Below are 21,468 nucleotides of genomic sequence, written 5' to 3' on the forward strand. Positions count from 1 at the left end.
CAGGGTCTGGGATCATCTAAATTGAAATGGTGGTCCAAGACTAAAGTGAAAGCAAAAAGGGGCATGGTGATTCATGAAATCAGGAAAGAAAAGACCAAACAAGGGCCCAGAAAGCAGTGCAACAAAGTCCAAAAGGTCAGTGAAAATCTTGGGAAAGTACCCTCCAAAGAAGCCTCACGTAGAATAGCTTGTGGCATATGGCCCTGTTCAAAATAAGCTTCTGTGTATGACCTTCTTCCATCCAATGTTAATCTCGTGAAGTGGAGAATATCCGAAGACCCTATTGCCCACTCTGTAAAGGAAAACAAACTGTGGAGCATGTGCTGAACTCATGCAAAACAGCTCTGTCACAAGGAAGATACACGTGGCGACACAAGCAAGTGCTAAAAGAACTAGCTGAAGCTGTCCAGTTCATCGCAAACAGGAGTAAGGCTAAACGCCCAGAACCAGCAGTAAAGTTCTACGCAGCAGGAAGAAAAGGCATCTGACCCAAAATAAACATCATGCCCAAGCCATGCAAGCAGAATCTTCTGAGTGCAGCTGATGATTGGATGTGTGATGCAGATCTGCCACAGTGGAAGCACTATCCAGAAATTATCAACAAAAGTGGATTAAGCCCAGATATAGTGCCCCACTCTAGGGTTGTAAAAGAGATCCTTCTTATTGAACTAACAGTGCCATATGAAAACAGGATTGATTAGGCGACGATGATTAATGTAGATTATGATGAGAATGAGAGTAGAACAAACGTAATTATTAAAATTATTAAAAGGGGGGACAGCTGCATGAGGTGATTGGGTTGGGAACAACGTTAAAATAAAAATAGAGTTTGAATTAAAAAGGCCAATAATAATTAAGGCAATAAAGTAAAAAGCAAGTAAATAAAAAAGATGTAATATATGCTTATTGGATGCATGCCACATAGTTAATTCTAAACAAAGAAAGTTTAGACAAAAAATTAAATGCTATACAAAGCTATCTTTCTAAAAATAAATTTCTGTTATCACGCCTAAAATCTGATTGAAATAAACTTATCAAGAAAAAATACAGTATATATTGAGATCGAAATGTAAATGTGTAAGGAGAATACTTAAATTCAATACTAGTTTTAAATGGGCTTATAGGAAATATGATAATTATAACCTAAATAGGAGAAAGAGAAGTAGTTTTGGCTTTAATAATCGTTATAGAAAATAAAATTACAACCGAGCAAATCCAAAAGTATTAGAATAGAAAAATTGAATAAATGGCAAGCTAAGATTGAGTAAAATTAATGTAAGTGAAATAAATAGTTAAAAATAAAGAGATTAAAATAAAAAGTTAATGTTATAATTATACATTTCAACTCAAATGAGGATGATTAATAAATACCAAAGTCAAAATACTGTGATAAGAATGCCTAAAAATTAGAGAAGGTAGTAGATTTATGGAAATTTTATAAACATAGGTATTTTCCTTTAAACATGAATAATTTAAGAATGTTATGGAAGAGAAAAATGAAAGAAATTAAAATTGAATACTTTTATAATTATCAAAATTAAAATGATAAATTTTTAATTCAAATTACTGGTATAACAAGTATTAAGGGAAGATAAATTTTAATTAAGAATTTTATTAAAAATTAACATTTGAATTACAATTACTTCTTAAGAAATAAAATATGAAGCAAAATCAATTAGGAAGGAGTAGATGTAAATAAAACTGATACGAAACTATATATTGGGACATATAAATTAACACTAAGATGGTGTATTTTAGTATTCAGAAAATAAATCAAATAAATAAATACTTTGGAAGAGAAAATATGCTTACATATCTGAATATATAACTAAACGCTGTTGTGTATATGCATGTTTGTGTGTTTTCTATAGTAAAATGATAGATAATTAACATGAAATCTAAAAGTGCAGCTTAATGTAAATTTTACCGGGTAAGGCAATGGAAGTATTCCCGAATCTCTAAATTGCCATGAAAGCATATAGCCTTCAAAGCTTCAAGTACATATTGTCTTGTTATGTGTAAAAAAGATGAAGGTGTCCCGAAAAAAGATGAAGGTGTCCCGAATCTCTTAGTGCCATCCTAATGTAAGGGATATCTATTGTAAATTACTTTCTTGGCCTTTTGGCCAAGATCACAGTGTAGTATCTGTTCCGGCAGATGCTGCACTTAAGATAATTTGTACCAGTCAATGGAGGGGAAACCCTCTATACTGGGACAATTATTATTTTTGGTAACCAGAGTGCCCCCTTTTTGCCTACTTTTAGGGGAGCTGGTTTTTACCTCACATTAAAAACGGCCTTGTGCCTAATTTGCTCAGTGGGGGAGCAAATAAATACCATCTGTTCCGGCAGATGCTGCAAGCTATGACTAGCAAAGACCAGCTATGACCAGCAAAGACCAGATGTGGGGGCAACCCCACATGCCTGACCTTTAACCAGCTCCCATTTCCCACCTCTCGGGAGCTGGTCCCCTTTTTCCATTCCCCATCCCTTCACTCCTCACATTAAAAATCGGCCTTGTGCCTAATTTGCTCGGTGGGGGAGCAAATAAATACCATCTGTTCCGGCAGATGCTCCACTTAAGATAATTTGTACCAGTCAATAGAGGGGAAACCCTCTATACTGGGACAATTATTATTTTTGGTAACCAGAGTGCCCCCTTTTTGCCTACTTTTAGGGGAGCTGGTTTTTACCTCACATTAAAAACGGCCTTGTGCCTAATTTGCTCAGTGGGGGAGCAAATAAATACAATCTGTTCCGGCAGATACTGCACTTAAGATAATTTGTACCAGTCAATAGAGGGGAAACCCTCTATACTGGGACAATTATTATTTTTGGTAACCAGAGTGCCCCCTTTTTGCCTACTTTTAGGGGAGCTGGTTTTTACCTCACATTAAAAACGGCCTTGTGCCTAATTTGCTCAGTGGGGGAGCAAATAAATACAATCTGTTCCGGCAGATACTGCACTTAAGATTATTTGTACCAGTCAATAGAGGGGAAACCCTCTATACTGGGACAATTATTATTTTTGGTAACCAGAGTGCCCCCTTTTTTCCTACTTTAAGGGGAGCTGGTTTTTACCTCACATTAAAAACGGCCTTGTGCCTAATTTGCTCGGTGGGGGAGCAAATAAATACCATCTGTTCCGGCAGATACTGCAAGCTATGACTAGCAAAGACCAGATGTGGGGGCAACCCCACATGCCTGACCTTTAACCAGCTCCCATTTCCCACCTCTCGGGAGCTGGTTCCCTTTTCCCCTTCCCCCTCCCTGCACTCCTCACATTAAAAATCGGCCTTGTGCCTAATTTGCTCGGTGGGGGAGCAAATAAATACCATCTGTTCCGGCAGATACTGCAAGCTATGACTAGCTATGACTAGCTATGACTAGCAAAGACCAGATGTGGGGGCAACCCCACATACCTGACTTTTAACCAGCTCCCATTTCCCACCTCTCGGGAGCTGGTCCCCTTTTTCCCTTCCCCCTCCCTTCACTCCTCACATTAAAAATCGGCCTTGTGCCTAATTTGCTCGGTGGGGGAGCAAATAAATACCATCTGTTCCGGCAGATACTGCAAGCTATGACTAGCTATGACTAGCAAAGACCACATGTGGGGGCAACCCCACATGCCTGACCTTTAACCAGCTCCCATTTCCTACCTCTCGGGAGCTGGTCCCCTTTTTCCCTTCCCCCTCCCTTCACTCCTCACATTAAAAATCGGCCTTGTGCCTAATTTGCTCGGTGGGGGAGCAAATAAATACCATCTGTTCTGGCAGATACTGCAAGCTATGACTAGCTAGGACTAGCAAAGACCAGATGTGGGGGCAACCCCACATGCCTGACCTTTAACCAGCTCCCATTTCCCACCTCTCGGGAGCTGGTCCCCTTTTTCCCTTCCCCCTCCCTTCACTCCTCACATTAAAAATCGGCCTTGTGCCATACTTGCTCGGTGTGGGAGCAAATAAATACCATCTGTTCTTCAGATGCTGCACTTCATTTTCTTGTTCTCTTTCGGTGGAGGAGAAATCCTTCACGACTGAGACAATTTTTATTTTTGTACCTTTTCTCCACGTTAAAAAACGACCCTGGTGTCTAACTCTGTCCCATGGGGAGGCATAGTAAATAGGTACAATATTTAATACTTAATGATATTAAGTAATCTAAATATCGTGGATATGCAGTAAAACAAGTTAATTTAAATCAGTGGCCAGTCCAATTAGTTTAGTCCTGACAGATTGTTCTACGTATGAACGAAGAATACCAAAGCAGTAGAGGAAACCGTTAAACCTTACATGTATCGTCCTTATCTTACGTTATTTTTACAGCTTCCAAATCGTGAATTGCATCGGTTATTTCCGGGAGTGAACTGAGATTCTCAATCAATAACTTCAACTTCCTCTATAAGAACATACATCCCATGTGTTCGCATTCTTTACAAGTACATTAAACAAATTTATTTAACGTACCAGGCCTTGACTTCCGGCTATATATTTGGCTGCGGCTATAGGTTTTATAAGGTGGTTAGCTGCCGTTAGCTTTAAAACGTAACGTTTTTTCTTCTTATCTCTCGAGCGAAATCATTTTGGCCAACACTATTTACGTTTTGTAATGATTAGGTAAATATTTTCGTGTGATCTAACGCCAGAGGAAGTTAACAGTAGAAAGAAAGAGGAAAACATACCATATTTTCACACAGATAAAAAAAAAACACCCTGGAAGAAAACAAATCATAATCAAATTAATATTGCTTTTAATAGCGTTTGTGTAATGTGATTGACGGCCAAATTTGCTTCTTTTTTGGCAAAAAAGAACCTTAGACAGTCTCAGCGGTTATTTGATGCTCGCACATTTTAAGATAACCCAGATCAGAACTTCAGATTTCTAACTCTTATCTTGGCTTCGCTCCAATTCTCGACACAGACATCGAGAAAGAAAAATAAAGATTCAAGGTAATGCGAATCAGATTCCTTAAAGAAAAGATAAGACGAGAAGCAATCTTAAACTCTGAACCCTCACACATCTGCCATAGACACTGTCAGGTAGCTATGTCACTCAAGCACGACCAACACAACCCCGGATTCTGCTAGCACTCAAAATTCCCGATTCCTTCTTATGGGTTAGTGCATGTCTAAGAGATAGACTAGCTGTAAGTTATTTCTTGGTTTATTTTGAAAATATATGTTTTATAAATATTGAGAACACTCTATTTTATCTCGCGAGTGATATAGTGTTAGCAAAGTGATTTGTGTAATGCTGAATATATTAAACTAAAATAATAAAAAAAACCAGAAACATTTTTACGAGTCATATTAGATATAAAAATTGTGAGTTTCAAAGTTTTATTTTTTATTTTTTTTATTTTTTTAATTCAATTTTCACCCCAAACAAGGCACAGTGCCACTTTGAAGCAGGGGGCTACTATCAGAGACTTAATTTGCAGGGACATTATGAAGGGAGATGAGTAGAAAGATGTTTGTTCACATTACACTTGAACTTCTGCATATCAGTACGGTTGGGAAAGCAGAATCCCGGAAGGGAGTTCCAAAGACCTGCAGTTCTGAGGAAGAAACTATTGGAGTAAAAGGCTTTCCTGCACCTAGGGATCTCTACTGTAAAGGGATGAGACTTACTAGCTTGTCGGGTTTGTCCGGGGTAGTAACGTCGAGGAGGTACAAGTGTTTGCAGTTCGTCAGAGCATTCACCATTAAAGTATTTGTAGAACAGGCAGAGGGATGCAACATCTCGTGGATGGGACAGAGGCTGAAGCCTATATGGCAGTTCAGGACCTATCAGGTTGGCGACTCTTTTTTGAACCCTGTCCAGGAGCGAGAGGCAAGCATCAGATGCACCAGCCCAGATGTGACAACAGTACTCCATATATGGGCGAATGGTGGCCTTATAGCGGTACAGGATACTTTAAGGCGTAAATACTTTTCTAGCACGGTAGAGGGAGCCAACCTTCCTTGCAGCAGCCTTGGCAATGCTCTCAACGTATCTATTCCAGTTCATATTCCCTGTAAAGTTAGGCCGAGGAGTTTAAAAGAAGTACTTTCAGGCAATGTGTTCTTGGTCATTGCTATTGGGTGTAGAGAAGGTTTCTTATAGTTATTTAAGGAAACAAGCTTAGTCTTAGCATCATTGGATGTGATCATCGGTTTTTGTCCCCATTCCACTACAGATTGGAGGTCATCCTCTAGTGTTTCTGCCATTTCCTTCGATATGTGTTCATTTGTTTTTCCCTCGTGCCTGATATAGTGCGTGGTGTCATCGGCAAATATACCCATCTCCGATACAATTTTATCAGGGAGGTCATTATGAATATCAGGAATAATAGAGGACCAAGGATAAACCCCTGAGGTACTCCCGCATTTATGTCATATTGTCAAGGACAGCTAGGATTTTTCTCTTACTTAAGAAGGATTTAATTACATTATGAATTCTTCCGGTGATTCCATATGATCTAATTTTCCTTAGAAGACCATCGTGCCATACCCTGTCAAAAGCCTTAGATATGTCAAGGGCTACCGCTCTACCATCCCCTGTTTTGTCCAATGAACAGTATATACGTTCAGAAACTACAGTTAAGATTTCTGCTGTTGAACGGACTTGCCTGAATCCATATTGTTTGTCAGTAAGGAGTTTAGCAGCTGTTAGGTGCTGGACTAGGGCTTGATTAACAAAGGACTCAAATATTTTGGCGAAAAGAGGGAGGAGGTTAATGGGTCGATACTTTAGTGGGTCAGTTCTTTCACCAGAATTCTTGAAGACTGGTACCACAGAATCAGTGTTCCAGCAGTCAGGAAAGCAAGATTCGTTAAGGCATTTATTGTAAAATTTGGAGAGAACTGGAGCAATCTCGGCAGATAATTTTTTTAATAGCATAGCCGGGATGAGATCTGGTCCACATGATTTTGAGGTGTCTAGGTTTTTTATAATAGCATGTACCTGAGAAGGGGTGATTTTCAAATTGTCTAGTGTGGCGTCTGTTCGCAAAGGAAAATCAGGGAGGGAGGGGTGTACCGGGTCCAGTGTGGAGTTTGAGGCAAACCGACTGGCAAGCACATTAGCCTTGTCAGTTTCCGTGCAAGCAACCTAATGATTATTTGATAGTGGGGTAATAGTTGACTGCCCATTATTTACTACGTTGTTGTAGATTTTCCAAAAATCCCGGGTTCCTAATTTCTGTGCTTCGATGCGTTTTATGCTGGCTTCAGAGTAATCTGTCTTAGCTGTCTCTATCACTCTCTTACAATTATTTCTAGCTTCTATATACTTCTGTTTATTTGAGTTGGACTTATGTCGGTTGAATCTGCGGAACGCATGCTGCCTTTGACAAATGGCAGCTGCACAAGCAGAAGTAAACCATTGGGGAGAGTGTGGCTTGCTATAGAATTTCCGTGCAAGAACATGTGCTACGATTGCAGTTTTGAATCATTCAATGGTCTCATTTGCACACTGTTCCGCTGCAAGAGTAAATATATTTTGCCATGGGGAATCTTTGATGAGTTCCCTGATGGCTTCCCAATAAGCCTTTTTGTAAAACCTCGTTGTTTTGAGTAGTAAGTCTTCAGTTTTAGGGCGAGAATTTAGGCTGATTTCTACCATTATCACAGCGTGGTCAGAATTCCCGAGTGAGATGTGGGCATTTGTTGTACAATCATCGGGAACCGTTGTCAGAAAGAGATCTAGAAGTGAGGCATGTTGATCTTGCTGGTCTGGGAAACGTGTCGAAAATGTAACCATCTGGGATAGGGAATGGGATATAGAGAAGCTATGTGTTGTGCTACCAGCTACGTCTGTGTGATTAGAGAATCGTAGCCAATTACTGTGGTGGACATTAAAGTCACCGAATACATGTACTTGTGCACTAGTATCGAGGGAGAGTGCTATTTCTATGCTGTATGAGACTTTGTTTATTAGCTAATATTGTCTTGCATATTTAGTCTGAAGCACATAAGTTATATCTGAAACATTATTTTCCGACCTTTCGATTCAGTTACACTGTGTTATAAAAAATAAACATCAAACTAAGGCGAACTTCAACCTAAATTACAGGAAAAACGAACGTGTAAAATACATGCTTAAAACTCAACACTATTTCATATCGAGGTTTGGTATTTATCAGAAACCGAAACTCTTCTATTATTATATATTTGAAGACGAAACTATATTATTACTATTTTCTAATAATAAAATCGGGTTACTATTTACGATTAATGTACCTTTGTTCAATGCTTCATTCAGTGAAGGATAATTCAGTAATAGTTGTTCTAGAGGATAGTGTAGTAATAGTATACCAGTAGTGGTATGATCTGAATAATACGAAATTAACGAATACATTAAAATAGGTTAGTGTAAGTCACATTAAGCTGTTTAAGATCCGACAAATTTTGACACCGATTAACTCTGATTGAATATATAAAGTTAAAATTGGTATTTAATTTAGTAAACATTCATTCTAATTACTTCCAAATAAAAAATGTCGGTCGCAGTAGATCAAGTTTATACTACAGTTCGCGTGGAAATAATAAAAAAATAACTTTACAAATAAATTAAATGATAGTGTGCTACTAATATTAATCTTATGAACAATTTAAAATGGAGTTGAAAGTGGTTAAGTGTCCTGTCATAAAATGCAATGTGACATAGCAGATTGTCACTGAGACTTAAAAAATCACTTAGTATTTAGGACCATGATTATACAGGGAGTCTAAAAAGTCACTTAATAGTTTTGAACCTGAATAGATTCTTTAGTTTTGGTGATATCTAGCTGTAATTTTTACACGATCTGAATAAGACATTCGGGAATTGTAATAAGCTTTATTTAAAATGTAAACTATATTTTTATGAAAAATAAAGTGTTAAACGTCAAACTCTAAAGCCTGCAAGAATCGAAGGAACAAATTAAGAATGAAATAAGGGAGTTAAATCGCAATCCAGAGATTTTGCAATCTGTCATAAATAATGGTTTGGAAAGAGCACAAATATGCGAAGCTAAAAATGGGCAAAATTTGAGACAGTATTTTTCGTAAATAAAGATAGCTTGAATTTTGTATTTTCTTCCAAATAATACTAAATGTCTCAGTCAGATTGTATTAAAATTACAGAAAGATATAAAAAATAAAGAATCTGTTAAAGTTTAAAACCCTTCAGTGATTTTTACACACCTCGTATATATATATATATATATATATATATATATATATATATCGAAATACAGAAAAGGAGGAGTTGAACAGCTTGATAGTTCACGTTAAATTTAAACTTCTGCACGATAGTACGGTCGTAAAATATGATACACGGTTGGATTTGTTTAAAAGTAATATTTACATTAAGAGAATGGGGGAAATGTTGACAGTTGTTGTAGCTAAACAAACGCATATTGGGAAAGTTTTACACGAGGTTACATAGAAAGTCAGTCGAGCACCTGCTATAAAAATAACGATATACCAGAGGTAAGAAACGCCTCTTCTGTTAGCAGCGATAGTAAAGAGGTGAAAAGGACATTGCCCACTGGATTTCGACGCCGGTTTCGGTGTAGTCCATTAAAACACGATAGGGTTTTCTACACAGCTTCTCCACAGATGTGGCATGAGTGCTCAAAACATATTTGTTCTTTTATACATGCAACTTATTGTGTCAAGCATGAGGTAGCTTTTGGAGCAATAGAATAATCCAACCATTTTACAACGACATTGGTCACGTATGTTTTCGATTTAAGATCAGGATTGAAGGTCAACCAGAGAAACCGGTCAAAACAGGGCGATGTCTCAATACGAGAACCATTTTACAAAACAAGTAAACAAAAACTCTACATATTAAAAAAAACTGATGGATGGAGTCTGGAAGATTGTGCTATTTTCGAATCGCCTGCATTTACTGTCATACTCGCGAATAGAGTTTAGAATAAACGAGTAACGCTAGAAAACATACAGCGAAACCTAAACCCTGGTGTCAGTTTATCCAGATTATTCAGTGTAGCTTAATCGCCATATATATTTTATAAATTATATATATATATATATATATATATATATATGGTTAATAATAATAATAATAATAATAATAATAATAATAATAATAATAATAATAATAATAACAAGCCGGACCCGTGAAAATTCCACAGCAGCATTTTTCATATGTAATATATTGTTGCTGGGCATGCTGTGACCGTTCTGTTCATTATGAATGAAGGCACGATCATATTATTCTAGTTTTCTTTTATTAAAACTGTATCGCCCCCTTACTAAAATAATAACTTTGATATATTTCCTCAGCTGATTATTTCATTACAAACACACCGGTCAATTAACTCACATTTTATCATTTTTGATAATTATTGAATATGTTACTATGTTCGACAATAATTGTTCATTATTTCAACCCACATTATCGCCCCTTCCTATACTAAAATATGAAATTTGATATATTATATCGGCTGATTATTTTATAATTAAATGACAGCTGTCAATTAACTCACAATTCATCATTTTTAATAATTCTAGGGTATGGTACTAATTTTGACAATAATTTGTCATCATTTAAACTCAGCATATCGCACAACTTACTAAAATAATAACTTTGATATATTGTCTAGGCTGATTATTTCATTACACACACACATCAATCAACTCACATTTCATAATTTTTCGTAATTCTTGGATGTTACTAATTTCGACAATATTTTTTTGTAATTAAAACCAACGTTGTCGCCCAACCTTAATAAAATAATAACTTTGATACATTTGCTGGACTGATTATTTCATTACAAACACACTAAGCAATTACCGTCCATTTCATCATTTTTCATAATTCTTGGGTATGTTACTAATTTCGATAATAAATATTCATAATTTATACCCACATTACCGCCCTCTCCTAAATTAAATAATAACTTTGAAACATTGTGTGGGCGTGTTATTTCATTACAAACACACTAATGCATGAAATCACATTTAATCATTTTTCATAATTCTTTAATATGTTACTTATTTCGACAATCATTTTTCATAATTGTAACCATCATTTTCGCCCTTCCCTTTTTACTAAATAATAACTTTAATATATTGTATAGGCTGATTATTTCCTTAACACACTAATCAATTAACTAATATTTCATCATTTTTCGTAATTCTTGGATATATTACTAATTTCGAATATAATTTTTCATAATTCAAACCCTTCTTATCTCCTTTCCCTTTACTTATATACTTACTTTGATTTATTGTCTAGGCTGATTATTTTATTATAAACACACCAATCAATTAAATCACATTTCGTCATTTTTCGTAATTCTTGGTATGTTATTGATTTCGACAACTTTTTTTATAATTTAAACCATCCTCGTCGTCGTCTCTTACTAAAAAATCACTTAGATATATTGTATGGGCTGATTATTTAACAAAAAACACAACTATCAATTAACTCACACTTCATCATTTTTCTTAATACTTGGATATGTTACTAACTTCGACAATTATTTTAAATATTTTTAACCCACATTATCAACCGCACGACTAAAATAATAAATTTGATATATTATCTAGGATTATTATTTCATTTCAAACACCAATGAATTAACTGTCATTTCGTCATTTTTCATAAATCTTGGATATGTTACTGATGTTGACAATCATTTTTCATCATTTTAACCCACATCATCGCCCCCCCCTCTTAAAATAATAACTTTGATATATTGTCTGGTCTGATTATTTCATTGCAAACACACTCATGCATTAAATTACATATTACCTTTTTTCATAATTTTTGGATATGTTACTAATTTCGACAATTATTTTTCATAATTTAAACCATTCTTATCGCCCTCTCTTACTAACATAATTACTTTAATATATTTCCTGGGCTGATTATTTTATTATAAACACACAATCAATTAACTCATATTTAATCTTTGTTAATAATCCTGGATATGTTACTAATTTCCACAATAATTTTTATAATTAAAACGCCACATTTTGCCTCTCCCTCCTACTTATATAATATATTTGATATATTGTCTGGACTTATTATATCATTACAAACACACTCATCAAGTAACTTACATTTCATCATTTTTATAATTCTTGGATATGTTACTAATTTCGACGAAAAGTTTAATAACTTTAACCCACTATGTCGCTCCCCCTTACTTACACAATAATTTTTATATATTGCCTGGGCTGATTATTTCATTACAAAAAAATCAATCAATTCTGGGTATTCTCATAGTATATGTTTCACCTATCTTATCCGATCCCGGGTGACGCCGCATATTCTTTTTATATTTATCGTTCACCTATCTCATTCGATCTCGGGCGATGCTGGGTATTTTGCTACTATATATTTTCCACCTATCTCATTCGATACTGAGCGATGCTTTCTGATAGTATATATTTGCATATCTCATTCAATCCCGGGACTGACTTCAAGTCCGCCTCACCATTGTTGAAAATATACATTAAATGAAGTAATATTTTAATCGTAAACTGTTTCAGCCATTTCCGGGACTGACTTTATATCCCCAACCCACTGCTAAAAATATATATAAAATAATGTAATGTCTAAACAGTAAACTGTTTCAGCCATTTCCTAACCGACTTTATATCCCAAACCCACTCCTAAAAATATACATGAAATAATGTAATGTCTAAATAGTAAACTGTTTTAGTCATTTCTGGAACTGAAATATAATCACTACCCCATTGTTGAAAATATACATGAAATTAAGTAATGTATAAATCGTAAACTTTTTCAGCCATTTCCTGAACCGACTTCTTATCTCCCATCCAACTGTTAAAAATATACATTCAATAAAGTAATGTCGAAAGCGTAAATGGTTGCAGCCATTTCCAGAACCGACTTCATATTTCCAACCCTAATGTTAAAAATATACATTAAATAAAGTAATGTGTGATGCGTAAACGGTTTCGCCCATTTTCGGGGCTGATTTTATATCCCCCATCCCACTGTTAAAAATATACATGAAATAAAGTAATATTTAAATCGTAAACGGTTTGAGTAATTTCCGGGACTGATTTCATATCCCGTAACCCACTGCTTAATATATACTTGAAATAAAGTAATGTTTAAACCATAAACTGTTTCAGCAGCTTTTCGAAAGTAATACATAAAAACATTAACATGGTGAGGGATTAGGCAACCATTGGTTCAACATGAATTTCTGAGTGTAGTATCAGTTTCAGTATTCAAGTGACTTAAATCCCCCTTTTTTGGTCTTGGTTAAAGGAGAAGAAATCCTTTATTACTGATACAATTTTTATATCTATCGGCACAGCACGGGTTGTCAACCAAATGCTGGCCAATAGCAGAGTCCAAGGCTGCAGAAGGAGGGAGACCTCCAGACCCCATCCCCCCTTGTATGATCTTCGATGGAACATGCTAGTTTATACGAGTCAAAAGATGCAAGGATGTTCGCCCAACATAACCAGCATCGCAGTGGATAGTTTGCCTTACATCCAAAATAGCAATATTGTATATCAATTTAAATCCCAGTACGATGCTGGTTATGTTGGGCGAACATCCTTGCATCTTTTGACTCGTATAACCTAGCATGTTCCATCGAAGATCAGACAAGGGAGGATGGGGTCTGGTGGTCTCCCTCCTTCTGCAGCCTTGGACTCTGCTATTGGCCAGCATTTGGTTGACAACCCGTGCTGTGCCGATAGATATAAAATAGAATGGTTCGAAGTGCTACATAGAGCGAACTCCAGAAACCATTTAAAGATTTTGGAGTCCGTCTCTATTGCGGTGCGTAAACCTTCTTTGTGCCGGCAAAAGGAAACATCCAACGCATTTTTTCTCTTTGGGGACCTTTGAATCTTTTCTCACGTTTTTTCTCCCTCGTTGTGCCAATATTTTAATCGTTTTTAAACGTTAATAAATCTATTTTATTGCCCCCGAACTTTTGGCACGTTCAATAAGTTCTCCATTAGAACTCTTTATTTTCGACATAATATTATTTTGTACGCTATCGATTTTCTCCTGATGAGATGATAGCCAAAAGAGCTCTTGAGAAATTTCCGCTTATTATTTTCAAAGCTGTATATATATATATATATATATATATATATATATATATATATATATATATATAAATAAATGGTAGAAAAAAAAATATTCACTTCAAATTTATACAGGTTCCCGAATTTGACAATGCAGAAGTTCGGATGTTATATCGTGTTAATAACACTCACTGTTAAAACAACAACCTAAAACATCTAAATTACAACAATTAACAATATTTATTGACACAATTCCGCATTGCATGTGTTTCGTCGCTAACAGACACGTAATATCGCTTATAATGCAGGCATTACTAATGTAACAAGGCAAAGCAAAAAGACATCATTATCATAAATATAAAAGAACACTTTTGCCAATTACGGGATATTATTATTCCTACTATGGATTTTATTTTAATGACTAGTATGAAGTTTAGCATAGGTGTATTGAGTGCAGGTCAAACTGACCCAAATTTGCAATATATATATATATATATATATATATATATATATATATATATATATATTCCCAATGTTGAATAACAAAATAGCTTAGCAGATTAAGGAAAAATCGTTCATTTTGATAAGCAACCATGAAACTTGTCACGATTGCTCGCAATGGTCTACTCTTCCGAAAAAACTTTTGGGCCACTCAAAAAATCCAAGCTGGCCGCCATTTTCAAGATGGCCGCCATTCTGAAATCCAATATTGCTAGTTTACAAAGTATCTAACCGATTTTCACAATTTTTGTGTCAAATTATATGTTTTAGGAGATTGGAAAGTAGTAAATGACATAAAAATAACCGATAAATGAGTCTTACAATCCACAAAGGCACATATATGAGAGGAATTTAAGCAAATATTGTCAATTTTTGCCTTTTATTGCCATTAAACCGACTCATTGACTTTATATTCGATTACCCAAGTGAGCTGAATGCATTAGTTATAAAAATTAATCCTTTCAGCTCATTCTTATATGTCATATGTAAGAGAGTGATTGTCATGACACAACCAGGGCATAACGTTGACATCACTGCTGTGAAACTCAGCATGGGGTCCAGTATCAACTGATTACGGACACACTGTTCATGTTTCAGTGTCCCAAATGCTGTCTAATAAGCCCCATGGACAAAATAATGTTCAGTCTGTTAGATAGCCGCAAGTGAATTGACAGGATATGCCAGCGCGGGAAGAGCCGAGCTCAGTTGCCACAATACGACATGTTATGGAGAGGATTAGCGTTCCTCAACCCAGGGCAAATTCCAGTAATTACTACTGATCACCCACATTATGCATTGACCAAGCAAATACAATGACACTGGCCTCAGTAATATGGTGAAAATAAGTCCGTCATCATGTTTGGCGGCTTGCATGTTGAAATAGCTGCACTGAAGTCAATTGGGTGGCTTCTAAAAGCAAGTGTTGGATAGAAGCCATTGTAGATACAGATATAGCTTCGTCTGGTATTGCAGAATCTTTCATCACTGCTTCAAGGGTTACTAGGACACGATACGCTAACCAGATTACTGCATGTAGTCTCTACACACTGATGAAAAAAGCATACGAGTATTACATTGAAAAGCTGAAACACGGACAAAACGTGGACAGGGTGCAAAGCGTCGGGTAACCCACAACGGCAAGCTCCCTCCCAACTGGCGAACTTTCTTGAAGGATGATGACAATAAAACAGCTCTCTTCAAGTTTCTGGCTGATAGAATCACTTCACTAGCACATGATCATGAAAATCTCGTGTTAATCACCAGAGTTGCCGATGTAGTTAGCAATCAGAATATCAGTTTTGGAGGACTAGCACCTTTCAACCATGAGGAATCAGACACAAAAATGATTGTACACGCAAAACATGCAGTTAATCATGGTTACAAAACAGAACTGCTGAAAGCTAATGACACAGATGTCCTTGTCATTGCCATCACTGTATTTCCAGTCTTGAAAGAGTTGGGCCTGGAGGCAATGTTCATTGAATTTGGTCAAGGAAATGACACAAGGTTTATTCCAGTACATGAAGTCATCAGCGTACTTTGCCCTGAAAAAGCAAAAGGCTTGTCCTTTTTCCATGCCTTTACTGGTTGTGTCAATGTGTCAGCCTTTCGATATAAAGCTAAAAAGACAGCATTTCAGACATGGAATGTTTTACTTGACGTGACGGACGTATTTGTCAAGCTGAGCAGTCATCCAGCAGTCATAACAAGTGAGGACCAAGCAGTTATTGACCAGTTTGTCATCACAATGTATGACAGATCTACCTCCCTCACAGAAATAGATGCTGTAAGATTGGACATGTTTGCTCGTAAACAGAGACCCTACGACTCCATACCTCCAACTAAAGCAGCTTTAACTGAACACACAAAGCGTGCAACATATCATGCAGGGTGCATTTGGAGTCAAGCAACATGCTGTCACATGGAAATTGATAGTCCTGGTGAGTGGGGGTGGAAGAAGCACGGCAATACATGGAAGATATTTTGGACAACACTTCCGCCAGTTACAGAAAGCTGCAAGGAACTAACAAAATGCGGATGCAAGACACAATGCTTTGGAAGACGCAAATGATATAAATTCGGTCTTCCATGTACACATTTATGTAGCTGCAATTGCGAGTGTTGAACGTGTGAATCCTGATGAAAACACAAGAACAAGAAGAGAAAAATGCGGGATAAACTGATAAAGTGTGTAAAATATAGCCTTTATTACACTCAAATGGTGTTAAATCTTTATTTTGTCGTCAGAAATGGCTTTGTTGACATCAGAAACATATAAATTGATATATAATCGAAGTGGAAATCGGTAAAAAGTGAAGCATTTAGTTCACAAAATGATAAATTTTACCATCCGTGGCGGCCATCTTGAAAAGTGGCGGCCATCTTGGATTTTTTGAGTGGCCCAAAAGGATTTTTTCGGAAGAGTAGACCGTTGTGAGCAATCATGCCAAGTTTCATGCTTGCTGACCAAAATGCACGATTCTTCATACATTTTGACTTAAGCTGCTCAGCTAAAAGAAGTTGTAAGGCGAAAACGCAAACAACAGATCGGGCGGTGTAGACGAAACAGATGTATGAATTAAGATGACGAAGGATGTGACGTTTTTTTTTTATTCGAACGAGAAAGAAACTAAGGATTCAAATAAGTCTGGCGATGCGAATTGTTAGACGTTGTGGAAGGCAGATAGCCAATAATGCTGTGAAGGGACTTTGACTATCGCTAAAATAACGAACTACCTCCTCGAAGATCTCTATTTGTATATCAGCCACCTTAGTTAAGTAGATGAGTTAACTCTTTCTTTTTCTCTATCTATCTATCTATCTATCTATCTATCTTTCGCTCCCTCTCTATCTCTCTCTGTCTCATTCTTTTTTCTGTGAATCAAATCTCTACAGAAATAACATCTTAGAAACTCATAAGGACCGTTGCTATATTCCTTTCTGCACGAAACAAAAATATTTGCCTAGCAGCACTGATGACAAATCACATCCAGATTCGACCAGATTCAAATATATATTCGGCGATGCCGTTTCGTCTAGTACTTGTTTCATTTTCCTCGCCTATATATATATATATATATATATATATATATATATATATATATATATATATATATATAAGTTATATGTGGTAAAAAAGCAACGATAAAATGTGTTCAATGCGTTAGTAGAGTATATGTTTTCAAATATTACAATCTCAAGTGTATTAATTTAATTCATTACAAATTGTTTCAATAGACAGGATAAAAATGATCCGCCCATATCGTCAGATGATTCAAGTTAAAATAACAATAAAAAGGAAATTTTCTTTGCATTCAAAATAATTAAACTAATTAATCGTTAACAAAATGGAAAATTTGATTATATTGAACATCTGTATATATTCCTGAGTTCGACATAAATATTCTTAAATTTGACCGACTGAACATCAAAAAGTTCGCTCAAGGCTGACACCAATTGAAAACATTTTGGGAATAGACTCGAACGTGAGGAAGTTAGTCCGAATTGTAATGTTAAGATGCAAACAAACAGGTAATAGTGGAGTAGTGAATGTCAATACTGATAAACGTGTCGTGTTACTCGGCCTGCAGATTCCATAGCGACACTTTAAACGATAGCGTTAGAAATCGTCATTTATCTAACTTATTATTATTATTATTATTATTATTATTATTATTATTATTATTATTATTATTATTATTATTATTATTATTACAATAGGTGTGGAGAACTAATACAAAGATAGTATCGCACAAGTCAGAAATATCACCACTTGCCTGTTTAAATGAATTGCGTTTATAACTTGAAAAATAGAATTATATTGTTAAGAATTCAATGCTTTCTCTTTTGTAGGTGACATCTTTGAAAAGGACGGAAATTAATTCCAAACAAAACGGATCAAAGGGACCGAAAGTTCCTGAGATGCTGATTCAAACAAATTAGGTTTTCTAAAAACAAAAAAAAAAACAAAAATAAAAATAAAAATAAAATCAGGAAGTGTTCACGTGTTATCTGTTCGAGTTCTGGCACGATGCTCCGTTGCTTGCTTCGTTCAATCCCTTGGCATTCGTTCGGAAAGCATCCGCACAAAACTTGTCCTTTATTCTCGATTTTTGATTTTTTTTATATCATTACTCTTAACGCCTCTATGCATTCAACATTGCCCCGAAGAAAAAAAAAAAGTTGATCCTGAGCATTAAGCGGGGGACATTACCTTGTATAATTTCCGCTTGAATTGGGCACGTTAGGAGTTGCTAAGGGAATACTCTGAGTGAGATGTCTAAACTACGGTTTGATTCAGATTCGCTTATTCATTATGAGAATAATTGCTTTTAAACTCGAAATATTAAGAAAGATCTAATCATGAAATAATATTGTACTGTTACCACTACTAACAATACTAAAAATAATAGCAAAACAATATGAATGATAAAATTAAAACGGTGAACAGTACTTGGAGAAATCGAAATCAAAGGGACGATTGAGACAATACAAAACAAAACATTAATAAAAAAAAGGCTAAATTTTACAAGAAATTCTCAAATGCGGAACCTACTCATAAAATCAGGAAATGCTGATTAAACACAGAGAATGTGAAATACAAATACTATGAAAATATACAGAAAGAACAACCTACGAACCTTATAGTAATGTGAGAGTCAGAAACCCCCATAAACTGCCATCCGTCAGAATGGAAAAAATAAAAAAATAAACACACGCCCAAACAAGGTGACCACCAATATAGCTGAAACCACACAAGATCTAGTATAAATTGAGTAAGATTGAAAGACTGGGAGAAGAATACATGAATAGACTTTGCACAGAACGATACAGTAGAATCTCTGGATACGGTGGCTCAAGGATACGGGTTTTTCCAGGTAACGATGTGGAATACGATATTTTTCGGCCCCTGGTTACGGTATTTTCTCCGCCTTCCGGTGTTATAATAATGTTATTTGATTCTATACTTGTGTATTATATTCTGTATTGTATTTTGTTACTAATTCTTAATGTCGTATCCCGAGATTCTACTGTAATATCGTTTCCAGAACGAAATCAATGATACACGCCTGGTGTGATAGTGCAAAAAATTTAAAGTGGTTATGGAAGAAGGATGCGGATGCTGGAAATATGGTGAGATTCGTTTCCCTCAGAATCCAGGGAACACTATCTCTAATGAATCACCGTAAATGGTTTGTTTTAACATTACTATAAAGTATATACTTCTTCTTCTTCTTCTTCTTCTTCTTCTTCTTCTTCTTCTTCTTCTTCTTCTTCTTCTTCTTCCTCTTCTACTACTACTACTACTACTACTTTCTAAAATAATGATTTCTAACTAGAACAACAAACTAAAATATACTCTTAAATAGCAATGCAAGTAATGAGACAAGATTGCAGAAACAATTGATTATTTTGTAATATGCTAACTCTTATATATATAAGCGGCGATGCCAAAAATTAAAAATAAAAGTGACGTAACTTCTCTCTTCACCACTTATGATGTAAAACTTAAAAAAAAGAAAAATTAAGCTACGGTGAAAAACTGCCTATATATCGCTAAGAAACAAATATATATATATATATATATATATATATATATATATATATATATTGAGGATGATCGATGGATCGGTCGAAAATTATGTGATTTATTGTGAAAGAAAGCATTCTTGTTTTTTTTTTCAAAAGATTTTGTATTCCTACACGTCAACACACAGGAAATAGATACAGAAAAGATGTAAACATTTATATATGTTTCGTATTGATTTTTTATTCTTACATATTCATATATATATATATACATATATATATACACATATATATATTTATATATATATACATGTATATACACATATATATATTTATATATATACATATTTATCTATATATATATGTATACATATTGTTTTTTTAAATATAACCATCCACTGACACGTATTTCGTCGTTTACGACTCATCGGGGTACCTGAATCTAGCATATATATATATATATATATATATATATATATATATATATATATATATATATATATATATAACTACTTCATTTAATCACATAAAATTAATATACGAAAGTATAGATTTATGCGTAAACTTTAAGTATTTACTTCAAAAGTTCTCAATACGTAGGTAGAGCTAGTTAGTAATTTATGAAATATATATGGCGATTAAGCTACACTGAGTATTCGGCGTTTCATCCACTCTAGGATTCCTTAGGCTTATGCGCGAATTCTGTGGTTGTTTATCGTTTTTATATGCCCCTCTTCTATTGCGGATTTAGTTAGCCAATCAGCTTTCTAAGATCAACCGCGCCCCTTCCTATCAGCCAATGGGCATGCATTTTATCGGTTAGTTTTTTTTTTATTATTACTTTATATATATATGTATGTGTGTGTGTGTGTACATACATATATGCACATATATATGCATACATATATGTGTGATCGTTTATGTATATTCATGTTTATTTAATTAATTAATTTGTTTATTTTCTATTGTTTTTGTTGGTTTTAAAACTATTTTGTATCGCTATCCTAGAGTAAATTTTATTTTGTGAACACAGAATTCGCGCATAAGCCTGAGGAATCCTAGAGTGGATGAAACGCCGAATATTCAGTGTAGCTTAATCGCCATATATATTTTATAACATACTATATATATATATATATATATATATATATATATATATATATATATATATATATATATATATATAGTTTTTTCACCGATACTTACTCTGTATTTTTTAAGATTTCCGCATCCTAAGCGTTGAAGAAAGAAGTTATACCCCTTTTATTTCATTTTTTTTGCATCTCCCCTTATATGTATGAGCAACCTCTTTCTCTCTCTCTCCCCTCTCTCTCTCTCTCTCTATTTCTACATACATACACATACATATACATATACAAGTATATATATATATATATAATTTAAAAACACTAAGGGGA

At 35.0% G+C, this 21,468-nt stretch overlaps 1 protein-coding gene and 1 pseudogene across 1 annotated transcript in view; one reads left to right on the forward strand and one right to left on the reverse strand.

Moving 5' to 3' along the window:
• Positions 1 to 21,468, reverse strand: part of LOC145276947 (tachykinin-like peptides receptor 99D) — a 775,418-nt gene that overhangs the window by 574,247 nt on the left and 179,703 nt on the right. The gene's annotated exons all lie outside the window — the stretch shown is intronic.
• On the forward strand, positions 2,105 to 2,252 carry LOC145277244 (U2 spliceosomal RNA; annotated as a pseudogene).

This window comes from Euprymna scolopes, chromosome 5 (genome assembly GCF_053919585.1).
Source record: "Euprymna scolopes isolate OS-2025 chromosome 5, ASM5391958v1, whole genome shotgun sequence".
NCBI lineage: Eukaryota > Metazoa > Mollusca > Cephalopoda > Sepiida > Sepiolidae > Euprymna > Euprymna scolopes.